Source organism: Oncorhynchus nerka, linkage group LG15 (genome assembly GCF_034236695.1).
Source record: "Oncorhynchus nerka isolate Pitt River linkage group LG15, Oner_Uvic_2.0, whole genome shotgun sequence".
Taxonomy (NCBI): Eukaryota; Metazoa; Chordata; class Actinopteri; order Salmoniformes; family Salmonidae; genus Oncorhynchus; species Oncorhynchus nerka.
In genome coordinates this window covers 3,944,637-3,969,236 of record NC_088410.1, presented here as the reverse complement: position 1 = coordinate 3,969,236, position 24,600 = coordinate 3,944,637, and the positions used below count along the sequence as shown (strand labels likewise).

The 24,600-nt window shown below is 42.7% G+C and overlaps 1 pseudogene; it reads right to left on the bottom strand.

The window, feature by feature from the left end:
* Window positions 1-1,310: 1,310 nt before the first annotated feature.
* LOC135559974 (zinc finger protein 271-like) lies at window positions 1,311-23,988 on the bottom strand (annotated as a pseudogene).
* Between the last annotated feature and the right edge of the window lie 612 nt (window positions 23,989-24,600).

Sequence of the window (24,600 nt, the reverse complement as noted above, 5' to 3'; positions counted from 1 at the left end):
ATTTACATTAGTACAAATTGTCCACTGATATTGGTGTAATTTCTCACCCCTTTTGGCTGTATGAAAGTTAATTTCCTCTCAGGCACATTCATTTGTTCTTTGATATTATGAAGGCAATTTGTGTCAAATGTACTTTTCCCCACTCATTCACCCCACCTCTCTTTACATTGGTTATGCATATTCAGTGGCCTGACCCACCTCTCTTTACATTGGTTATGCATATTCAGTGGCCTGACCCACCTCTCTTTACATTGGTTATGCATATTCAGTGGCCTGACCCACCTCTTTACATTGCTTATACATATTCAGTGGCCTGACCCACCTCTTTACATTGCTTATGCATATTCAGTGGCCTGACCCACCTCTCTTTACATTGCTTATGCATATTCAGTGGCCTGACCCACCTCTCTTTACATTGGTTATGCATATTCAGTGGCCTGACCCACCTCTCTTTACATTGCTTATACATATTCAGTGGCCTGACCCACCTCTCTTTACATTGGTTATGCATATTCAGTGGCCTGACCCACCTCTCTTTACATTGGTTATGCATATTCAGTGGCCTGACCCACCTCTCTTTACATTGGTTATGCATATTCAGTGGCCTGACCCACCTCTCTTTACATTGGTTATGCATATTCAGTGGCCTGACCCACCTCTCTTTACATTGGTTATGCATATTCAGTGGCCTGACCCATCCCTCTTTACATTGGTTATGCATATTCAGTGGCCTGACCCACCTCTCTTTACATTGGTTATGCATATTCAGTGGCCTGACCCACCTCTCTTTACATTGGTTATGCATATTCAGTGGCCTGACCCACCTCTCTTTACATTGGTTATGCATATTCAGTGGCCTGACCCACCTCTCTTTACATTGGTTATGCATATTCAGTGGCCTGACCCACCTCTCTTTACATTGGTTATGCATATTCAGTGGCCTGACCCACCTCTCTTTACATTGGTTATGCATATTCAGTGGCCTGACCCACCTCTCTTTACATTGGTTATGCATATTCAGTGGCCTGACCCACCTCTCTTTACATTGGTTATGCATATTCAGTGGCCTGACCCACCTCTCTTTACATTGGTTATGCATATTCAGTGGCCTGACCCACCTCTCTTTACATTGGTTATGCATATTCAGTGGCCTGACCCACCTCTCTTTACATTGGTTATGCATATTCAGTGGCCTGACCCACCTCTCTTTACATTGGTTATGCATATTCAGTGGCCTGACCCACCTCTCTTTACATTGGTTATGCATATTCAGTGGCCTGACCCACCTCTCTTTACATTGGTTATGCATATTCAGTGGCCTGACCCACCTCTCTTTACATTGGTTATGCATATTCAGTGGCCTGACCCACCTCTCTTTACATTGGTTATGCATATTCAGTGGCCTGACTGATTGGACAAAACCGAGCGTAGATTGGACATCGGGCAGAGGCATTGGATAATAAAAACTATCTGTTGTCAGGCAGAATGTTTGAAATATGAGGTGATTTGAGACATGCTTCTTCAGTAGTGGAATAAAGTGTGTGGCTGCCTGTGTGTGGAATAAAGTGTGTGCCTGCCTGTGTGTGGAATAAAGTGTGTGGCTGCCTGTGTGTGGAATAAAGTGTGTGGCTGCCTGTGTGTGGAATAAAGTGTGTGGCTGCCTGTGTGTGGAATAAAGTGTGTGGCTGCCTGTGTGTGGAATAAAGTGTGTGGCTGCCTGTGTGTGGAATAAAGTGTGTGGAATAAAGTGTGTGGAATAAAGACAATTAGCACTTGAATGTTGTAAAGAAAAATACTGGAGTGATGTCAGATTGTTAATAAAACTGGAGTGATGTCAGATTGTTAATAAAACTGGAGTGATGTCAGATTGTTAATAAAACTGTTCATTGTTACTAAAACTGTTCATTGTTAATAAAACTGGAGTGATGTAGGATTGTTAATAAAACTGTTCATTGTTAATAAAACTGGAGTGATGTCAGATTGTTAATAAAACTGGAGTGATGTCAGATTGTTAATAAAACTGGAGTGATGTCAGATTGTTAATAAAACTGGAGTGATGTCAGATTGTTAATAAAACTGGAGTGATGTCAGATTGTTAATAAAACTGGAGTGATGTAGGATTGTTAATAAAACTGTTCATTTACCTTTTTTATATATATATAAAAGCCTCCATGCTGCAAGTACGTTGAAACTAAGTTGTTTTCAAGTCGTTGAAACAACAACCTGAAAAATACGTACTTTCAAAATAAATGTCAACTTCAAACCAAAACTGAATTTAGATTGGATGTCAGAATAGTCTTTGCTAGGTGGGATAGCCCCAATGTCAAAACACAGTTTTAACCTGTTCGAATCAATAACCAATTTCCAGAAACAACAAGAGGCAATAAATCACTGATATATCTATTAGGGGGGAAATCAGGCTGTACATGCTATTGATGCTAACACAACTAAATGGGAGATATATTTCACCTCACTGGTTAGAGGACAACCTGCAGAAGAGTCAGCTACATTTGGGAGTGATGCATTAAATTTAGGGGTCGCGAAACAAGGGAATGCAACACTTATTTGTCATCACTCATATAAATATCACGTTGAAATCAATTGTGCCGAGAGAAGGAGATGAGGTTGCACTTCCTGTTAAAACTAACAGCTCAAAAACCACAAGGAATCTGGGAATAATGTGTACATCATTGGTTAGAGGACAATTTGTAGAAAACAGCTAGCTACATTTTGAAGTGTTGCATTTTGATTCAAGTGGGTCACCGACGAGGTAACGATGTTAATCACATAAATAGTACTCTTTCATTTCAGACACTGAATTTTTCCCCTGATGAGGCTCATATCCACATCATGCTGAAATCAATAGATCAGGGGGCAAACGTTTAGGGTTCTACATTATGACATCATTAAAATACTCCTACTACAATGTTAAAACATTCTACATTGTGACATTAAAATACTCCTACTACAATGTTAAAACATTCTACATTGTGACATCATTAGAATACTCCTACTACAATGTTAAAACATTCTACATTGTGACATTAAAATACTCCTACTACAATGTTAAAACATTCTACATTGTGACATCATTAGAATACTCCTACTACAATGTTAAAACATTCTACATTGTGACATCATTTCATTGATATCATGAAACAACTCCTTCATGTATGTATTTTCTGATGTTTAATCAGAGATCTTTTACCAGAGTAACTCTTCCCACATTGATCACAGCTATGAGGTTTCTCTCCTGTGTGTGTTCTCCGGTGTGCTATCAGGATATTTGCCTGAGTGAAACTCTTCCCACATTGATCACAGCTAAAAGGTTTCTCTCCTGTGTGTGTTCTCTGGTGCATAGTCAGACAGCTAGATGTAACAAAACTCTTCCCACATTGATCACAGCTATAAGGTTTCTCTCCAGTGTGTGTTCTCAAATGTACCATCAGGTTGCTTGAGTGAGTAAACCTCTTCTCACATTGACTACAGCTATAAGGTTTCTCTCCTGTGTGTGTTCTCTCGTGAATAGTCAGCTGGCTCGATGAAGTAAAACTCTTCCCACATTGACTACAGCTATAAGGTCTATCTCCTGTGTGTGTTCTCTGATGTGTTTTCAGGCTGCTTGGAACATTAAAACTCTTCCCACATTGATCACAGCTATAAGGTTTCTCACCAGTGTGTATTCTCTGGTGTATAGTCAGACTGCTAGATGTAACAAATCTCTTCCCACATTGATCACAGCTATAAGGTTTCTCTCCTGTGTGTGTTTTCTGGTGTGCTTTCAGGCTGCTTGTAACACTAAAACTCTTCCCACATAAATCACAGCTATTAGGTTTCTCTCCCGTGTGGATTCTCAGATGTCTTTTAAGGTCAGCTGAAGAGGGGAATCTCTTCCCACAGTCAGAGCAGTGGTGAGGTTTTTTTCCTGTGGGTCTCTGCTGGTGTTTGCGGTGTTCTGATGTGGAGAGACTCTTCTCTGCCTCTTCAGCATCATGCTGTTGTTGAGGCTCCCCAGAGGATCCACAATAGTCACGTCTCTCTCCTGTGTGAACAACGAAGTCAAACAGATGGTTAAAGGTCCACAACAGCAGTAATCCACTATAGAAATACACATTTACTATATATCATGGATGAATTCTAGAATATACTATATATCCTAGAAACCTGGTTAAACTATCATTATGACATCATGGATGAATTCTAGAATATACTATAGACAATTTGTCCCCCACAGGAAATCTACACTGGCAGTTATAGAAATACAGATTTACTATATAAGTCTTGAAGAATAGAACTTATAAATGCCTCAAATGTCAACTGTATTACCCTGTCAGAAACCAAAACATAAGCTCCTATAACACCACTGCTTGTAAACAAACACGGTATAGCCTCAAAATCTGTTCCAAACAGAGGCATCTGTTTCTCAAACTAGACATTTCTAATGTACCTGTCCACCCCAGTAAAACTAATCCTAATAGGGCTTAAGGCTGTTTCCTGTTTCTCAAACTAGACATTTCTCATGTACCTGCCCACCCCAGTAAAACTAATGCCATCCTAATAGGGCTTAAGGCTGTTTCCTGTTTCTCAAACTAGACATTTCTAATGTACCTGCCCACCCCAGTAAAACTAATGCCATCCTAATAGGGCTTAGGGCTGTTTCCTATTTCTCAAACTAGACATTTCTAATGTACCTGCCCACCCCAGTAAAACTAATCCTGTCCTAATAGGGCTTAAGGCTGTTTCCTGTTTCTCAAACTAGACATTTCTAATGTACCTGCCCACCCCAGTAAAACTAATCCCGTCTGAATAGGGCTGTTTCCTGTTTCCTGTTTCCTGCTGCTGCCTCCGCCGCATCCTGACCCAGTCTGTAATACCTACATGTTTCAAACCACCATAATCCCTGTGCACAAGAACAGGTAACTGGTTACAATGACTACTGCCCCGTAGCACTCACGGTCTGTAGCCATGAAATGCTTTGAAACGCTGGTCATGGCTCACACCAACACCATCATCCCAGAAACCCTTAGACCCACTCCAATTCACACACCGCCCCAACAGATCCACAGATTGCAATCTCTATTGCGCTCCACACTGCCCTTTCCCACCTGGACAAAAGGAACACCTATGTGAGAATGCTATTCATTGACTACAGCTCAGCATTCAACACCATAGTGCCCTCAAAGCTCATCACTAAGCTAAGGACCCCGGGGGCGAGGGGCTCTCTGGGATCCATCCGTCTTGGATGGTTTGAGATCTGTCGACGTTCCCTTGGGCCGGTGGCCAACAGGAGCTTGGTGAGAGATCTGTCGACGTTCCCTTGGGTCGGTGGCCAACAGGAGCTTGGTGAGAGATCTGTGGACGTTCCCTTGGGCCGGTGGCCAACAGGAGCTTGGTGAGAGATCTGTCGACGTTCCCTTGGGCCGGTGGCCAACAGGAGCTTGGTGAGAGATCTGTCGACGTTCCCTTGGGCCGGCGGCCAACAGGAGCTTGGTGAGAGATCTGTCGACGTTCCCTTGGGCCGGTGGCCAACAGGAGCTTGGTGAGAGATCTGTGGACGTTCCCTTGGGCCGGTGGCCAACAGGAGCTTGGTGAGAGATCTGTCGACGTTCCCTTGGGCCGGTGGCCAACAGGAGCTTGGTGAGAGATCTGTCGACGTTCCCTTGGGCCGGTGGCCAACAGGAGCTTGGTGAGAGATCTGTCGACGTTCCCTTGGGCCGGTGGCCAACAGGAGCTTGGTGAGAGATCTGTCGACGTTCCCTTGGGCCGGTGGCCAACAGGAGCTTGGTGAGAGATCTGTCGATGTTCCCTTGGGCCGGTGGCCAACAGGAGCTTGGAGAGAGATCTGTTGACGTTCCCTTGGGCCGGTGGCCAACAGGAGCTTGGAGAGAGATCTGTCGACGTTCCCTTGGGCCGGTGGCCAACAGGAGCTTGGTGAGAGATCTGTCGACGTTCCCTTGGGCCGGTGGCCAACAGGAGCTTGGAGAGAGATCTGTGGACGTTCCCTTGGGCCGGTGGCCAACAGGAGCTTGGTGAGTGATCTGTCGACGTTCCCTTGGGCGGGGCGCTTGACCCTGGTTGCTGCTGTGGGTCACTCTGGACGGGAGTCTGGTTGCTCCTGTGGGTCGCTCTGGACGGGAGTCTGGTTGTTCCTGTGGGTCACTCTGGACGGGAGTCTGGTTGCTCCTGTGGGTCGCTCTGGACGGGAGTCTGGTTGCTCCTGTGGGTCGCTCTGGACGGGAGTCTGGTTGCTCCTGTGGGTCGCTCTGGACGGGAGTCTGGTTGCTCCTGTGGGTCGCTCTGGACGGGAGTCTGGTTGCTCCTGTGGGTCGCTCTGGACGGGAGTCTGGTTGCTCCTGTGGGTCGCTCTGGACGGGAGCCTGGTTGCTCCTGTGGGTCGCTCTGGACGGGAGTCTGGTTGCTCCTGTGGGTCGCTCTGGACGGGAGCCTGGTTGCTCCTGTGGGTCGCTCTGGACGGGAGTCTGGTTGCTCCTGTGGGTCGCTCTGGACGGGAGTCTGGTTGCTCCTGTGGGTCGCTCTGGACGGGAGCCTGGTTGCTCCTGTGGGTCGCTCTGGACGGGAGTCTGGTTGCTCCTGTGGGTCACTCTGGACGGGAGCCTGGTTGCTCCTGTGGGTCGCTCTCTGGACTGGGAGCCTGGTTGCTCCTGTGGGTCGCTCTGGACGGGAGCCTGGTTGCTCCTGTGGGTCGCTCTGGACGGGAGCCTGGTTGCTCCTGTGGGTCGCTCTGGACGGGAGCCTGGTTGCTCCTGTGGGTCGCTCTGGACGGGAGCCTGGTTGCTCCTGTGGGTCGCTCTGGACGGGAGCCTGGTTGCTCCTGTGGGTCGCTCTGGACGGGAGTCTGGTTGCTCCTGTGGGTCGCTCTGGACGGGAGTCTGCAAGATGACTAAGTGTAATGTAAATGTTGAGCGGGTTTGTTTTAATAATCCATTTTTATTTTATTTTTTAAATCATTTGCCATACTGATCCTCTACTTCCAAGTTTACCCACAACTGTATGGCAGCGCAACACTCCACCACCATCATTAACTTGTTAGGGCCGTGGTCCCGTGGTAGGAACATCAATCAGCGGAAATGTTCAAGAGCGCCACCTATAGTGGTTGATAAAACTCAAAACTTTCATTAAAATGGACATACAATGTACTGAATTAAAGCTACACTCGTTGTGAATCTATCCACCAAGTCAGATTTGTAAAATGCTTTTCGGCAAAAGCATGAGAAGCTATTATCTGATAGCATGTATCCCCCAGAATACAGCAACGTCACCTAACGACAGATTTTGCGATAGCCGGGGGCTACTCAAAACGCAGAAATAAAATATAAAACATTCATTACCTTTGACGAGCTTCTTTCTTGGCACTCCTAGATGTCCCATAAACATCATTTTGGGTCTTTTTTCGATTAAATCGGTCCATACATAGCCTAAATATCGATCTATGAATACTGTGTGAACAACGGAAAAAAATAGCGTTTTAGAACGTAACATAATTTTTTTAAATTGAAAAAGTCGACGATAAACTTTCACAAAACATTTCGAAATACTTTTGTAATGCAACTTTAGGTATTAGTACACGTTAATAAGCGATAAAATTCATCAGGAGGCGATGTAAATTCTATAGGTGTCCGTCTCGAAAAAATGTCCGGAGAAATCTCAACCAAAACATCCGGTCGGAGACCGTAGGGAATCGGTTCCCTTGTGTCAGTTTGACCAAGAATCAAAGCCGAAGCAAATGACAAGACTCTAGACATCGTGTGGAAGCTGTAGGTACTGCAACCTCGGCCTCATTTAATCCGGTTCACTTTGAACAATTCCTGGAAGTAGCGCATGGATATATTTTCCCATTTTCAGTGATCAGATTTTCCTGCACTTTTCGATGAAACGCAAGTTCTGTTATAGTCACAGCCGTGATTTAACCAGTTTTAGAAACGTCTGAGTGTTTTCTATCCACACATACTAATCATATGCATATACTATATTCCTGGCATGAATAGCAGGGCGCTGAAATGTTGCGCGATTTTTAACAAAAAGCTGCGAAAATTCGCAACTTCCCTAACAGGTTTTAAGCTGGCTGACAACCAGAGGGTGGAAGGCCTGATCACAGATGATGATGAGACAGGCTATAGGGAGGAGGTCAGAGACCTGACAGTGTGGTGCCAGAATAACAACCTCTTCCTCAACGTGGGCAAGACAAAGGAGCTGATCGTGGACTACAGGAAACGGAGGGCCGAACACGCCCCCATTCACATCGACAAAAACAAACAAAGACAGTCGTGAAGAGGGCACAACAAAGCCTATCCCCCCTCAGGAGACTGAAAAGATTTGGCATGGGTCCTCAGATCCTCAAAAGGTTTTACAGCTGCACCATCGAGAGCATCCTGAATGGTTGCATCACTACCCTGGTATGGCAACTGCTCGGATTCCAACCGCAAGGCACTACAGAGGGTACTGAGTACGGCCCAGTAGATCACTGGGGCCAAGCTTCCTGCCATCCAGGACCTCTATACCAGGCGGTGTCAGAGGAAGGCTCCAAAAATTGTCAAAAGACTCCAGCCACCCAAGTGAGAGACAGTACTCTCCGCTACCGCACAGCAAGCAGTACCAGATTGCCAAGCCTGGGACCAAAAGGCTCCTGAACAGCTTCTACCCCCAAACCATAAGACTGCTAAACAGCTAATCAAAATGGCCACCCAGACTATTTACATTGACCCCCACCCTTTTTCCCCCTTAACTCGCTGAACCCCTTTTATAATTTATTTAACCCCCAAAAATGCTCCACTGACTCTACCTGCACACTCACTACACTCTACCTGCACACTCACTACACTCTACCTGCACACTGACTACACTCTACCTGCACACTCACTACACTCTACCTACACACTCACTACACTCTACCTGCACACTCACTACACTCTACCCCCACACTGACTACACTCTACCTGCACACTGACTACACTCTACCTGCACACTCACTACACTCTACCTGCACACTCACTACACTCTACCTGCACACTCACTCCTGCACACTCACTACCTGCACACTCACTACACTCTACCTGCACACTCACTACACTCTACCTGCACACTCACCTGCACACTCACTACACTCACCTGCACACTGACTACACTCTACCTGCACACTCACTACACTCTACCTGCACACTGACTACACTCTACCTGCACACTGACTACACTCTACCTGCACACTCACTACACTCTACCTGCACACTCACTACACTCTACCTGCACACTGACTACACTCTACCTGCACACTGACTACACTCTACCTGCACACTGACTACACTCTACCTGCACACTGACTACACTCTACCTGCACACTGACTACACTCTACCTGCACACTGACTACACTCTACCTGCACACTGACTACACTCTACCTGCACACTCACTACACTCTACCTGCACACTGACTACACTCTACCTGCACACTGACTACACTCTGCACCTGCACACTGACTACACTCTACCTGCACACTAACTACACTCTACCTGCACACTCACTACACTCTACCTGCACACTGACTACACTCTACCTGCACACTGACTACACTCTACTACACTCTACCTGCACACTCACTACACTCTACCTGCACACTGACTACACTCTACCTGCACACTGACCTGACTCTACCTGCACACTCTACCTGCACACTGACTACACTCTACCTGCACACTCACTACACTCTACCTGCACACTGACTACACACTGACTACACTCTACCTGCACACTCACTACACTCTACCTGCACACTGACTACACACTGACTACACTCTACCTGCACACTGACTACACTCTACCTGCACACTGACTACACTCTACCTGCACACTGACTACACTCTACCTGCACACTGACTACACTCTACCTGCACACTGACTACACTCTACCTGCACACTGACTACACTCTACCTGCACACTGACTACACTCTACCTGCACACTCACTACACTCTACCTGCACACTGACTACACTCTACCTGCACACTGACTACACTCTACCTGCACACTGACTACACTCTACTACACTCTACCTGCACACTCACTACACTCTACCTGCACACTGACTACACTCTACCTGCACACTCACTATACTCTACCTGCACACTCACTACACTCTACCTGCACACTCACTACACTCTACCTGCACATTGACTACACTCTACCTGCACACTGACTACACTCTACCCCCACACTGACCAGACTCTACCCCCACATCCTACACTGACACACTACTAGTGTTGCACAGTAGGAATGTAACCAACAGGACACTACATGACCAACAGGACACTACATTACCAACAGGACACTACATGACCAACAGGACACTACATGACCAACAGGACACTACATGACACTACATGACCAACAGTACACTACATGACCAACAGGACACTACATGACCAACAGGACACTACATGACCAACAGGACACTACATGACCAACAGGACACTACATGACCAACAGTAAACTACATGACCAACAGGACACTACATGACCAACAGGACACTACTGACCAACAGGACACTACATGACCAACAGGACTACTACATGACCAACAGTACACTACATGACCAACAGACCAACAGGACACTCTGACCAACAGGACACTACATGACCAACAGGACACTACCCATGACCACACAGGACACTACACATGACCAACAGGACACTACATGACCAACAGGACACTACATGACCAACAGGACACTACATGACCAACAGGACCAACAGGACACTACATGACCAACAGGACACTACATGACCAACAGGACACTACATGACCAACAGGACACTACATGACCAACAGGACACTACATGACCAACAGGACACTACATGACCAACAGGACACTACATGACCAACAGGACACTACATGACCAACAGGACACTACATGACCAACAGGACACTACATGACCAACAGGACACTACATGACCTACATGACCAACAGGACACTACATGACCAACAGGACACTACATGACCAACAGTACACTACATGACCAACAGGACACTACATGACCAACAGGACACTACATGACCAACAGGACACTACATGACCAACAGGACACTACATGACCAACAGGACACTACATGACCAACAGGACACTACATGACCAACAGTATGTGGACACTACATGACCAACAGGACACTACATGACCAACAGGACACTACATGACCAACAGGACACTACATGACCAACAGGACACTACATGACCAACAGTATGTGGACACTACATGACCAACAGGACACTACATGACCAACAGTACGTGGACACTACATGACCAACAGGACACTACATGACCAACAGGACACTACATGACCAACAGGACACTACATGACCAACAGGACACTACATGACCAACAGGACACTACATGACCAACAGGACACTACATGACCAACAGGACACTACATGACCAACAGGACACTACATGACCATTTTAGTACGTGGACACTACATGACCAACAGTACGTGGACACTACATGACCAACAGTACGTGGACACTACATGACCAACAGTACGTGGACACTACATGACCAACAGTACGTGGACACTACATGACCACACTACATGACCAACAGGACACTACATGACCAACGTGGACACTACATGACCAACAGTACGTGGACACTACATGACCAACAGTACGTGGACACTACATGACCAACAGGACACTACATGACCAACAGGACACTACATGACCAACAGGACACTACATGACCAACAAACTGACCAACAGATTTGGACGTGGACACAGAATGACTAGAATGTTGTTGTATGCTGTAGCATTAAAATGTCCCAGACACACTGGAACTGACCAAAGGGGACTGATCCATGAAAAAACAGCCCCAGACACTTATTCAGACACTACATGACCAACAGGACACTACATGACCACAGTATGTGGACACTACATCCACCAACACTTGACCAACACGTGGACACTGTGGACACTACATGACCATTCAGGACAGGTAGCAACAGGACACTACATGACGCATACATGACCAACAGGACACTACATGACCAACGTGGACACTAATGACCACCGTGGATTTGTCCAACATGTCGTGGACAGAATGACCATCACACTTCACCACCTGACCATCAGTAAACACTGGCATGACCATCAGTACGTGGACACTACATGACCAACAGTACGTGGACACTACATGACAAACCATTTCTGTTTGGACTTGGCTTTATGCACAAGGGAATTGTCATGCTGAAACAGGAAAGGGTCAAACTGTTGCTACGGATTTGGAAGCACAGAATGTTCTAGAATGTTGTTGTATGCTGTAGCATTAAAATGTCCCTTCACTGGAACTAAAGGGGCCTGATCCATTAAAAAACAGCCCCAGATCATTATTCCTCTTTCCACCAAACTTTACATGTGGAACTATGCATTCAGGCAGTCCGCTAAAACCAGATTTGTCCGTCAAGAATGAATCACACTTCACCACCTGGCAGTCCGATGCTCCAGAACCACCTGGCAGTCCGATGCTCCAGAAACACCTGGCAGTCCGATGCTCCAGAACCACCTGGCAGTCCGATGCTCCAGAACCACCTGGCAGTCCGATGCTCCAGAACCACCTGGCAGTCCGATGCTCCAGAACCACCTGGCAGTCCGATGCTCCAGAACCACCTGGCAGTCCGATGCTCCAGAATCACCTGGCAGTCCGATGCTCCAGAACCACCTGGCAGTCCGATGCTCCAGAACCACCTGGCAGTCCGATGCTCCAGAACCACCTGGCAGTCCGATGCTCCAGAACCACCTGGCAGTCCGATGCTCCAGAACCACCTGGCAGTCCGATGCTCCAGAACCACCTGGCAGTCCGATGCTCCAGAATCACCTGGCAGTCCGATGCTCCAGAACCACCTGGCAGTCCGATGCTCCAGAATCACCTGGCAGTCCGATGCTCCAGAATTACCTGGCAGTCCGATGCTCCAGAACCACCTGGCAGTCCGATGCTCCAGAACCACCTGGCAGTCCGATGCCCCAGAACCACCTGGCAGTCCGATGCTCCAGAGTCCAATGGCGGAAACCTTTACACCACTCCGGCCGATGCATGGCATTGCGCGTGGTGATCTTGGGGCTCGTGTGCGGCAGATTGGAACACACTTCAGCACTCGGCCTTCCCGTTCTGTGAGCTTGTGTGGCCTACCACTTTGTAGCTGAGCCGTTGTTGCTCTTAGACGTTTCCACTTCACAATAAAAACACTTACAGTGGACCAGGGGAAGCTCTAGCAGGGCAGAAATTTGACAAAACTTGACTTGTTGGAAAGGTGGCATCCTATGACGGTGCTACGTTTTAAAGTCACTGAGCTCTTCAGTAAGGTCATTCTACTGCCAATGTTTGTCTATGGAGATTGCATGGCGGTGTGCTCAATTTTATACACCTGTCAGCAACGGGTGTGGCTGAAATAGCTGAATCCACTAATTTGAAGCGGTGAACACATTTGTATATGTAGTGTATTTGCAACTGCTTGACCAAAAAATATTAGTCAACAAAACAGCCTATCGACCAAAGAATCGGCCAGCCGACTACAGGTCAGACATAAAAAAACAGTGGGAAAAAAATTGGCAGAATATTATACAATTTGACTTAACAGCTGTAACAACTTGACCCCCACAGGAAATCTACACTGGCAGTTATAGAATATACTATATATCATAGGAACCTGGTTAAACTATCATTATGACATCATGGATGACTTCTAGAATATACTATATATCCTAGAAACCTGGTTAAACTATCATTATGACCTCATAAATTAATTCTAGAATATACTATATATCCTAGAAACCTGGTTAAACTATCATTATGACATCATAAATGAATTCTAGAATATACTATATATCCTAGACAATTTGACCCCACAGGAAATCTACACTGGCAGTTATAGAAATACACATTTACTCTATAATTCTTGAAGAATAGAACTTATAAATGCCTCAAATGTCAACTGTATTAGCCTCAGAAACCAAAACATAAGCTCATATAACACCACTGTTTGTAAACAAACACTGCATAGCCTCAAAATCTGTTCCAAACTTTCATTTTGACCTTCTGGATGTCATGTCTTTTGAACTAAGCTCATCAGTTGAACTAAGCTCATGAGGCATGTGTTATATTCTTCAAGAATCAATGGCTATAAATAAATAATTTAAAAGTCCAAATATGGATGTTGTAATTGCAGATTTCCCCTTTAACACCAAACATCAGTTCAACAATTGCAGAGTTTGTGCCTCTGTTTATAAGACAGTACTTACTAGTGTTAATCAGGGAACGGTTTCTCAAACGCATCTTATGGTTAAGTTCACCGTTAGAACCATTGGATGCCTTAAGTTGCCTTTGGGAAACCGGGCCCAGATATCCAGTTTCCTCCTCTTCTTCCTCCTCCTTTTTCGATGTAACAGTCATCTCCCCCTCCTCCTCTTTCACATCAAAAACTGCATCCTCCTCTTTCTCTTCCTCCTCTTCTTTTACTGTAACATCCTCCTCTTTCACTCTGAACGTGTCTTCATCTACTGTCAATGTAACGTCTTTCTCTTCTTTCACTGTAACAGCTTCACCCTCTACTTGTTTTTGTATTGTAACATCCTCCTCTTCCTTCTCCTCTTTCACAACAATGTTCAGCCACAGACCCTCTTTCTCCGTCCAGCAGATCTCTTCTTTAGAAGGAGGAGAGTAGCTTGGTGAACTCATCGTCGGAGATGTTAGCTAGCTAGGCTAATGCTAACTTAACCAAGCTTGAACAAAAACAACACCGTAAATATGAAATTAAATTGGATAAAATTTAATTGGATAACTAACTAGACGATATGAGTGGGTTTAAAACACAGTGGCTAATATACACTAAAGCGTCTAAAGAGCTTTATCGGTTCGTCTATTTTGTCTAGCAAGCTACCGAGGTGTCTGACTAACTGTTGTTGCTGTTGAAAGAAGCGTTCCGTCCACTACATTATACGTCAGACCAGCAGCATTGCCTTAAATTCCCAGACCGCCATCTGCTGACTGGAGTGGGTAACGCAGTTGAGTAAAATGTATATTTTATTTTCAGACAAAATGCTAAAGCGCAGGAAGAAATTAGAAGAAATTAGTCAAGGAAGTGAAGTCTCCAGAGGCATGTAGAGGCCAAATTGAGCTCCATTCCGCATTGCTGTGTGCTACTTAAAGATGTTGTATCAATGCGGAGGGGGCTATGTATAGCTCTGCATTGACATGATTGGTTTAAGGTAGGTGAGGGCGGGGACACAACCTCACAAACTCAATTCCTTGACAACCTTCTTGACAACAGCTCTGCGCTGCTCTGCGAAGCACGAGAAGTATGATACTTTTGTTGGATAATATATCTATATATATATATATTGTCGGTTATATATAAAGCCCCGCAGAACTGATCGATTTCCGCTAGACGTAAACGCTGCAGTCAAAATGTGCTATATTGTAAAATATCATGAAAACAAAAATGTAAGTTTAGGCATTAGGGTTAGCAGTATGGTTAAGGTTAGGCATTAGCGTTAGCAGTATGGTTAAGGTTAGGTATTAGGGTTAGCAGTATGGTTAAGGTTAGGCATTAGGGTTAGCAGTATGGTTAAGGTTTGGCATTAGGGTTAGCAGTATGGTTAAAGCTGGGGTTATTTAAGGTTATGGTTATTTAAGGTAAGGGTTAGGCATTAGGGTTAGCAGTATGGTTAAGGTAAGGGTTAGCAGTGTGGTTAAGGTAAGGGTTAGGTATTAGCAGTATGGTTAAGGTTAGGGTTAGCAGTATGATTAAGGTAAGGGTTAGCAGTATGGTTAAGGTAAGGGTTAGGAATTAGCAGTATGGTTAAGGTTAGGGTTAGGCATTAGGGTTAGCAGTATGGTTAAGGTTAGGGTTATTTAAGGTTGGGGTTAGGCATTAGGGTTAAGGTTAGGGTTATTTAAGGTAAGGGTTAGCAGTATGGTTAAGGTAAGGGTTAGGCATTAGGGTTAGCAGTATGGTTAAGGTAAAGGTTAGCAGTAATGGTTAAGGTAAGGGTTATTTAAGGTTGGGGTTAGGCATTAAGGTTAGCTGTATGGTTAAAGTTAAATCAGATTTTATGACTGTGGTACTAGCCTGTGCCTGTTGTGTATTTCAACATTTTTTCATTTTCAACAAATATGTACTGGATTGGTTGAAAACTGATACTAAAAGTTATATACTATTTGACACGTGGAAGATGTACTGAATCTATATGGTTTATCGTACTAAAATGGACCAAGATGTGTTGATTTTGCACATATTTGTTGATTGGTCGGCCATTGGGTTAATTTGTTTTGCAATATATTCAAATCAAATCCAGCTTTATTTATACAGAACATTTCAGACATGGATGCAACACAATGCTCTTCACACGTAATAAGAAACTATGAAAATAAAAACTGAAATATTTACAACACAATGAACATAAGAGCATAGAAAAACTAAAGAATAACAATAAAACTGAGACTAATGATCATTCTAAGGAAATTACATTGATTAAAATAGTAAGAATAGGATGTAATACCCAACCAGAAATATAAGCTAGTTTTACTACATTGTTAGTAAACAATATAATTGTACCAATAAAATTCAGTTAGTCGCATAAATTGTGACTACTAAATGTTACATTACATTGAAATATTGTGAAATATAAAAACCGAATATACTCTGTTAATATGTATTGGACATAATAGTCTTATTTTCAACGTCTTTTCAACAACATTTTGATAGGCGGGAGGAGCCCGATGTCAAAACGATTTTAACGTGTAAAAATCAATAACCAATATGCAGAAACAGTTTGTGATACATTGAAAACCTAAACATAATATTTACTATCGAAACAAACATGTTCCACATGTTAATCACATCTCTTGTATTTTTTTTTTTTTAAATGAGCACCTTATGAACTGCACAAGTACCAACAACGCTGTTTTGACAAGTATCAAATACATCACTGATATCAATTAGGGGGGAAATCAGGTTGTAAGTGCTGTTGAAACTAACACAACTTAAACAAACACATGAAAATGGGAGACATCTTTTACCTCACTGGTTAGACGACAACCTGCAGAAGACAGTCAGCTACATTTTGGAGGGATGCACTTATTCGTCATTACTCATATCGATATCACGTTGAAATCAATTGGGCGAGAGGGGGGAGATGAGGTTTCACGTCCTGTTAAAACAGCTCAAACCACACACGGAATGTGGGAATAATGTGTACATCCCTGGTTAGAGGACAACTTGTAGAAAACAGCTAGCTACATTTTAGAGTGTTGCAGTTTGATTCAAGTAGGTCACCAACGCGGGAAGTGAAACGCTACACTTTATTTGTGTTAATGTTAATCATATAAACACTACTCTTTCAATTCAGAGCCTGGACTTTTCTCATTGAGGCTAATATCCACATCATGCTGAAATCAATAGAACAGGGGGTAAACGTTTAGGGTTCTACACTTTGAAATTATTAAAATACTCCTTCTACTATGTTAAAACATTCTACATTATGACATCATTAGAATAATCCTACTACAATGTTAAAACATTCTACATTGTGACATCATTAGAATACTCCTACTACAATGTTAAAACATTCTACATTGTGACATCATTAAAATACTCCTTCTACTATGTTAAAACATTCTACATTATGACATCATTAGAATACTCCTACTACAATGTTAAAACATTCTACATTATGACATCATTAGAATACTCCTACTACAATGTTAAAATATTCTACATTGTGACATCATTTCATTGATATCATGAAACAACTCCTTCAACTATGTATTTTCTGATGTTTAATCAGAGATCTTTTACCAGAGTAACTCTTCCCACATTGATCACAGCTATGAGGTTTCTCTGTGTGTTCTCTGGTGGGCTATCAGGATATTTGCCTGAGTAAACATCTTCCCAAATGTGTATTTAATTTCACCTTTATTTAACTAGGCAAGCCAGTTAAGAACAAATTCTTATTTTCAATGATGGCCTAGGAACAGTGGGTTAACTGCCTTGTTCAGGGGCAGAACGACAGATTTGTACCATGTCAGCTCGGGGATTCGAACTTGCATTGATTACAGCCACAAGATTTCTATCCTGTGTGTGTTCTCTGGTGTGATATCATGTTCCTTGAGTGAGTAAAACTCCTCCCACATTGATCACAGCTATAAGGCTTTTCTCCTGTGTGTGTTTTCTCGTGTGATTTTAAGTTTTGGGACGAAACAAAACTCTTTCCACAGTCAGAGCAGTGGTAAGGTTTATCTCCTGTGTGTGTTCTCTTGTGTATAGTCAGCTGGCTAAATGAAGTAAAACTCTTCCCACATTGATCACAGCTATAAGGTTTCTCTCCAGTGTGCGTTCTCAAATGTACCATCAGGTTGCTTGAGTGACTAAATCTCTTCCCACATTGATCACAGCTATAAGGCTTCTCTCCTGTGTGTGTTTTCTCGTGTGATTTTAAATATTGTGAAGAAACAAAACATTTTCCACAGTCAGAGCAGTGGTAAGGTTTCGCTATTGTGTGTGTTCTCTTGTGTGATTTTAAATATTGGGAAGAAACAAAACTCTTTCCACAGTCAGAGCAGTGGTAAGGTTTCTCTCCTGTGTGTATTCTCTGGTGTATAGTCAGCTGGTTAGATGTAGTAAAACTCTTCTCACATTGATCACAGCTATAAGGTTTCTCTCCTGTGTGTGTTCTCTGGTGTGTAGTCAGAATGCTAGATGTAACAAAACTCTTCCCACATTGATCACAACTATAAGATTTCTCTCTTGTGTGTGTTTTCTGGTGTGCTTTCAGGCTGCTTGTAACACTAAAACTCTTCCCACATTGATCACAGCTATAAGGTTTCTCTCCTGTATGGATTCTCTGATGTCTTTTAAGGTCTGTTGAAGAGGTGAATCTCTTCCCACAGTCAGAGCAGTGGTGAGATTTCTTTCCTGTGGGTTTCCACTGGTGTTTCTTGAGGTGTTCTGATCTGGGGGGACTCTCCTCTGCCTCGTCAGCTTCATGATGTTGTTGAGGCTCCCCAAAGGATCCACGATAGTCAGGTCTCTCTCCTGTGTGAACAACAAAGTCAGACAGATGGTTAAAGGCCCAAAGCAGAAATACACTGTTTATATGAGCTTAAGGTGATGCCCACGATGTTGTGCATTATGACATCATGGATGAATTCTAGAATATACTATATATCCTAGAAACCTGGTTAAACTGTCATTATGACATCATGGGTGAATACACTGTTTATATGAGCTTTAAGGTGATGCCCATGATTGTGTACAACAATTTACGTCTGTAATTAATGTTTAAAAGCTTTTCACTTCCTATGGGCAGGTGAGGTGGGATGTTAGCTTTTCACTTCCTGTTAGCATCCCACCTGGTCAACATCCGGTGAAAATGCAGAGCACGAAATTCAAACTGAAGGATTATAAATATTTAACTTTCATAAAATCACACATCAAAATAAAGCTTAATTTCTTGTTAATCCAGCCGCTGTGTCAGATTTCAAAAAGGCTTTACGGCGAAAGCAAACCGTGCGATTATCTGCGGACAGCGCCCCGCATACAAAAGCATCTGTTATCTAGTGTATATCTGATAGTTCAGTCCAAACATATCATATCTAGTTGCAGTAGTATATCTGTTATCTAGTTGTAGTATATTCAATCTAGTTCTGGCAGGTGCGCTAGTTGTAGTATACTGTTAAAGTCAGATAGAATAAATGCCTTACCTTTGATGATCTTCTTCTGTTGGCATCTAGTTGTAGTAAAAGGTCCCAGATACATCACAAATGGCAGTATATCTGTTTTGTTCGATAATGTTATCCTGCATGTTATATCCAGTAAATCTGTTCTAGTTCAGTATATCTGTTTAGTTCTAGTTGCAGTATATCTGTTATCAGTCAATATCTGTTATCCATAATCTAATATATCTGTTATCAGTTATATATCTGTTATATGAATATATCTGAGTTGCAGTATATGTTATCTAGTTATGTATATCTGATGTTGTAGTATATCTGTATTTGTAGTATATCTGTTATCTAGTTGCAGTATATCTGTTATCTAGTTGCAGTATATCTGTTATCTAGTTGCAGTATATCTGTTATCTAGTTGCAGTATATCTGTTATCTGTTATCTAGTTGCAGTATATCTGTTATCTAGTTGCAGTATATCTGTTATCTAGTTGCAGTATATCTGTTATCCAGTTGTTATCTAGTGCAGTATATCTGTTATCTAGTTAGTATATCTGTTATCAGTTGCAGTATATCTGTTATCTAGTTGCAGTATATCTGTTATCTAGTTGCAGTATATCTGTTATCCAGTTGCAGTATATCTAGTTGCAGTATATCTGTTATCTAGTTGTAGTATATCTGTTATCTAGTTGCAGTATATCTGTTATGTTATCTAGTTGCAGTATATCTGTTATCTAGTTGCAGTATATCTGTTATCTAGTTGCAGTATATCTGTTTCTAGTATATCTGTTATCAGTATATCTGTTATCTAGTTGCAGTATATCTGTTATCTAGTTGCAGTATATCTGTTATCTAGTTGCAGTTGCAGTATATCTGTTATCTAGTTGCAGTATATCTGTTATCTAGTTGCAGTATATCTGTTATCTAGTTGCAGTATATCTGTGTTGGGCAGAATATCTGGTGAGTATATCTGTTATCTAGTTCTAAGTTATTTGTTTTTCAGTATATCAATGTATATCTGTTATCTAGTTGAATATTAGTTCCAGTATACACATTATCAGATCAATATCAGGATGCTACTGAAGGAAACTCACATTAAGCTCTGTGTCTATTCACTAATTCACCACTGGGGAGTTCTCACACATGCTAGGAGATCATCCATTCACCTACTCTGCATCTCACAAAGACACAGCTGTTATCCAGTTGGAACCAAAAATCTCAAATTTGGACTCATCAGACCAAAGGACAGATTTCCATCCGTCTAATGTCCATTGCTTGTGTTTCTTGGCCCAAGTAAGACTCTTCTTCTTGTTATTGGTGTCCTTTAGTAGTGGTTTCTTTGCAGAAATTCGACCACGAAGGCCTGATTTCACGCAATCTCCTCTGAACAGTTGATGTTGAGATGTGTCTTGTTACTTGAACTCTGTGAAGCATTTATTTGGGCTGCAATCTGAGGTGCAGTTAATTGCCCATTTCTGAGGCTAGTAACTCTAATGAACTTATCCTCTGCAGCAGAGGTAACTCTGGGTCTTCCTTTCCTGTGGCGGTCCTCATGAGAGCCAGTTTCATCATTGTGCTTGATGGTTTTTGCGACTGCACTTAAAGAAACTTTCAAAAAGTTTTCCGGATTGACTGACATTCATGTCTTAAAGTAATGATGGACTGTCATTTCTCTTTGCTTATTTGAGCTGTTCTTGCCATAATATGGACTTGGTCGTTTACAAAATAGGGCTGTGTCCAGTATACCCCCCCTACCTTGTCCGGTATACCACCCCTACCTTGTCACAACACAACTGATTGGCTCAAACGCATTAAGAAGGGAAGAAATTCCACTGATTGGCTCAAACGCATTAAGAAGGGAAGAAATTCCACAAATTAACTTAACAAGGCACACCTGTTAATTGAAATGCATTCCAGGTGACTACCTCATGAAGCTGGTTGAGAGAATGCCAAGAGTTGTGCAACTCTGTCATCAAGGCAAAGGGTGTCTACTTTGAAGAGTTGAAAATATAAATATATTTTGATTTGTTTAACACTTTTTTGGTTACTACATGATTCCATATGTGTTATTTTATAGTTTTGATGACTTCACTATTATTCTACAATGTAGAAAATAGTAAAAATAAAGAAAAAGCCTTGAATGAGTAGGTGCGTCCAAATTTTGACTGGTACTGATTTATAAAGCCAGGCATATTCAACAGTTAGGCAATTGATTATAGACCTAATGAAGTTGGGGTTTGCTCTCTCCTCTTAGACAATTAAGCTAAGACCAATTCATCCCTAAGGTGTTCGATGGGGTTGAGGTCAGGGCTCTGTGCAGGCAAGTCAAGTTCATCCACACCAAACCTCGACAAACCAATTCTGTTTGGATTTCGCTTTATGCACAGGGGGCATTGTCATGCTGCAACAGGAAAGAGCCTTCCACAAACTGTTCCCAAAACTGTTGGAAGCACAGAATCATCTAGAATGTCAGAATGCTGTAGCACTAAGATTTCCCTTTACATGAACTAAGGGGCCCGAACCATGAAAAAACATCCCCAGATCATTATTCCTCTTCCACCAAACTTTACAGTTTAATGGGGCAAAAAAAGTATTGCACGGCTGTGTTCTCGATTTTATTCACCAGTCAGCAACGGATGTGGCCCTAAAAAAAATGTCTGAATATTATACAATGACTTATCAACAGCTCTAACAACTTGACCCCCACAGGAAATCTACACTGGTAATTCTAGAATATACTATATATCCTAGAAACCTGGTTAAACTGTCATTATGACATCATGGGTGAATTCTAGAATATACTATATATCCTAGAAACCTGGTTAAACTGTCATTATGACATCATGGATGAATTCTAGAATATACTATATATCCTAGAAACCTGGTTAAAATATCATTATGACATCATAGATGATCATTTTGATCCTTATAGGTGGCCAGTCCTTGTACTCATGGTGTGGTGAATTCAGAGGGTAGCCCTGAGCGGGACTCAAACCTGGGTCCAGTGACTGTCAAGCCAACACCTAATAAATAATAACTGTTATGCCAAGATGTCTGAACTTCTTGACGAGGTCGCTAGATGTTGGGTTAAGGTTTCTACAATATCGTTCTCTATGAATTTGAGAGTGGTTACACTTCTCATTCCCCCATCCCTCAGCTGTTAACCAAGTCTCTGGGCAGCCATTTTGTTGCTGCTTAAAACCTAGCTAGCTCCCTTTAAAAAAGCCACATCCATCAATCCGCAGTTGAAACAATAACAAAGCTGTAATTCTACCACTGTTTAGGTAATAAGATGTTGGATGGGGCTGGAGAAATGTAACTACTCTCAAATTCATAGACAGACCTATGGATGCAAGGACTGACCATCCATGATATCAACATTATAGTTTTAACCATGTTGAGGTGATACAGTGTTGGTTTACATTGTTTCTAAACATTGGAGTAAAAAAAGCTTATTTGGGGTTCTGATGGGGTACAACAGTTGAACTAAGCTCATGAGGCATGTGTTATATTCTTAAAGAATCAATGGCTATAAATAAATAATTTAAAAGTCCAAATATGATTTCCCTTTTAACACCAGACATCAGTTCAACAACCGCAGAGTTTGTGCCTGTATTTAAGACAGTACTTACTTGTGTTAATCAGGGAACGGTTTCTCAAAACCATCTTATGGTTAAGTTCATCGTTAGAACCATTGGACGCCTTGAGTTGCTTTTGGGAAACCGGGCCCAGATATCCAGTTTCCTCCTCCTTTTTCAACGTGACAGTCATCTCCCCATCCTCCTCTTTCTCTCCCTCCTCTTTTTTAATTGTAACATCCTCCTCCTCTTTCACTCTGAACTCGTCTTCCTCTTCTTTCACTGTAACGTCTTTCTCTTCTTGTTTCACGGTAAAAGCCTCACCCTCTACTTGTTTTTGTATTGTAACAGCCTCCTCTTCCTCCTCCTCTTTGACGAGAGCTTCTTTCTCCGTCCAGCAGACCTCCTCTTCTTCAGCAGGAGGAGAGTAGCTTAGTGAACTCATGGTCGGGGATGTTAGCTAGCTAGGCTAATGCTAACTTAACCAGCCCACTAGCTGACGAATAACAACACCGTAAATATGAAATTAAATCGGATAACTAACTAGAAGACGATAGAAGTGGTTTTAAAACACAGTGGCTAATATACACTAAAGCGTCTAAAGAGCTTTATTGGTCCGTCTATGTTGTCTATCAAGCTACCGAGGTGTCTGACTAACTGTTGCTGCTGTTGAAAGAATCGTTCCGTCCACTAGATTATACGTCACACCAACAGCATCGCCTTAAAGTCTCAGACCGCCATCTGCTGACTGGAGTGGAAACGCAGATGAGAGAAAATGTATATTTTATTTTCAGACAAAATGTTAAAGCGTAGGAAGCATGGGTTTTTTACTCACCAATGTAACAACACTGTGTGGTTAAAGACTTAGTACATGAGTTGCAGTCATGATCTGGTTACCTATAAGCACAAACAGGGTATCTTCTAAACTTCCCACAATTCACTATTTCTCAACGTCATATGGATCAAGTCTGTGCTACTGAGTTCATATTGTAAGTATATGTATGCCCCTTAAGGTCCTTGTGTAATTGTAATGTGATATTGTACCCCCTAGCCCCGCCCCCAGCCCCGCCCCTAGCCCGAATGTCCGTTGTTTATAGTCTATACATACTTGTGTTCTCTCATGTACTTTATGTATTGATTTGTTGTTAATAATACAAATAAAAAAATACAAGTAAAAAACTATAAATAAAACATTAAAATGAAAAAAGAGTTGATATCCTAGTATCACGTCCCCATTACATTAGGAAACCTGTTGTAAATGAACACTTATGAGTATGATGGGCTGAATCT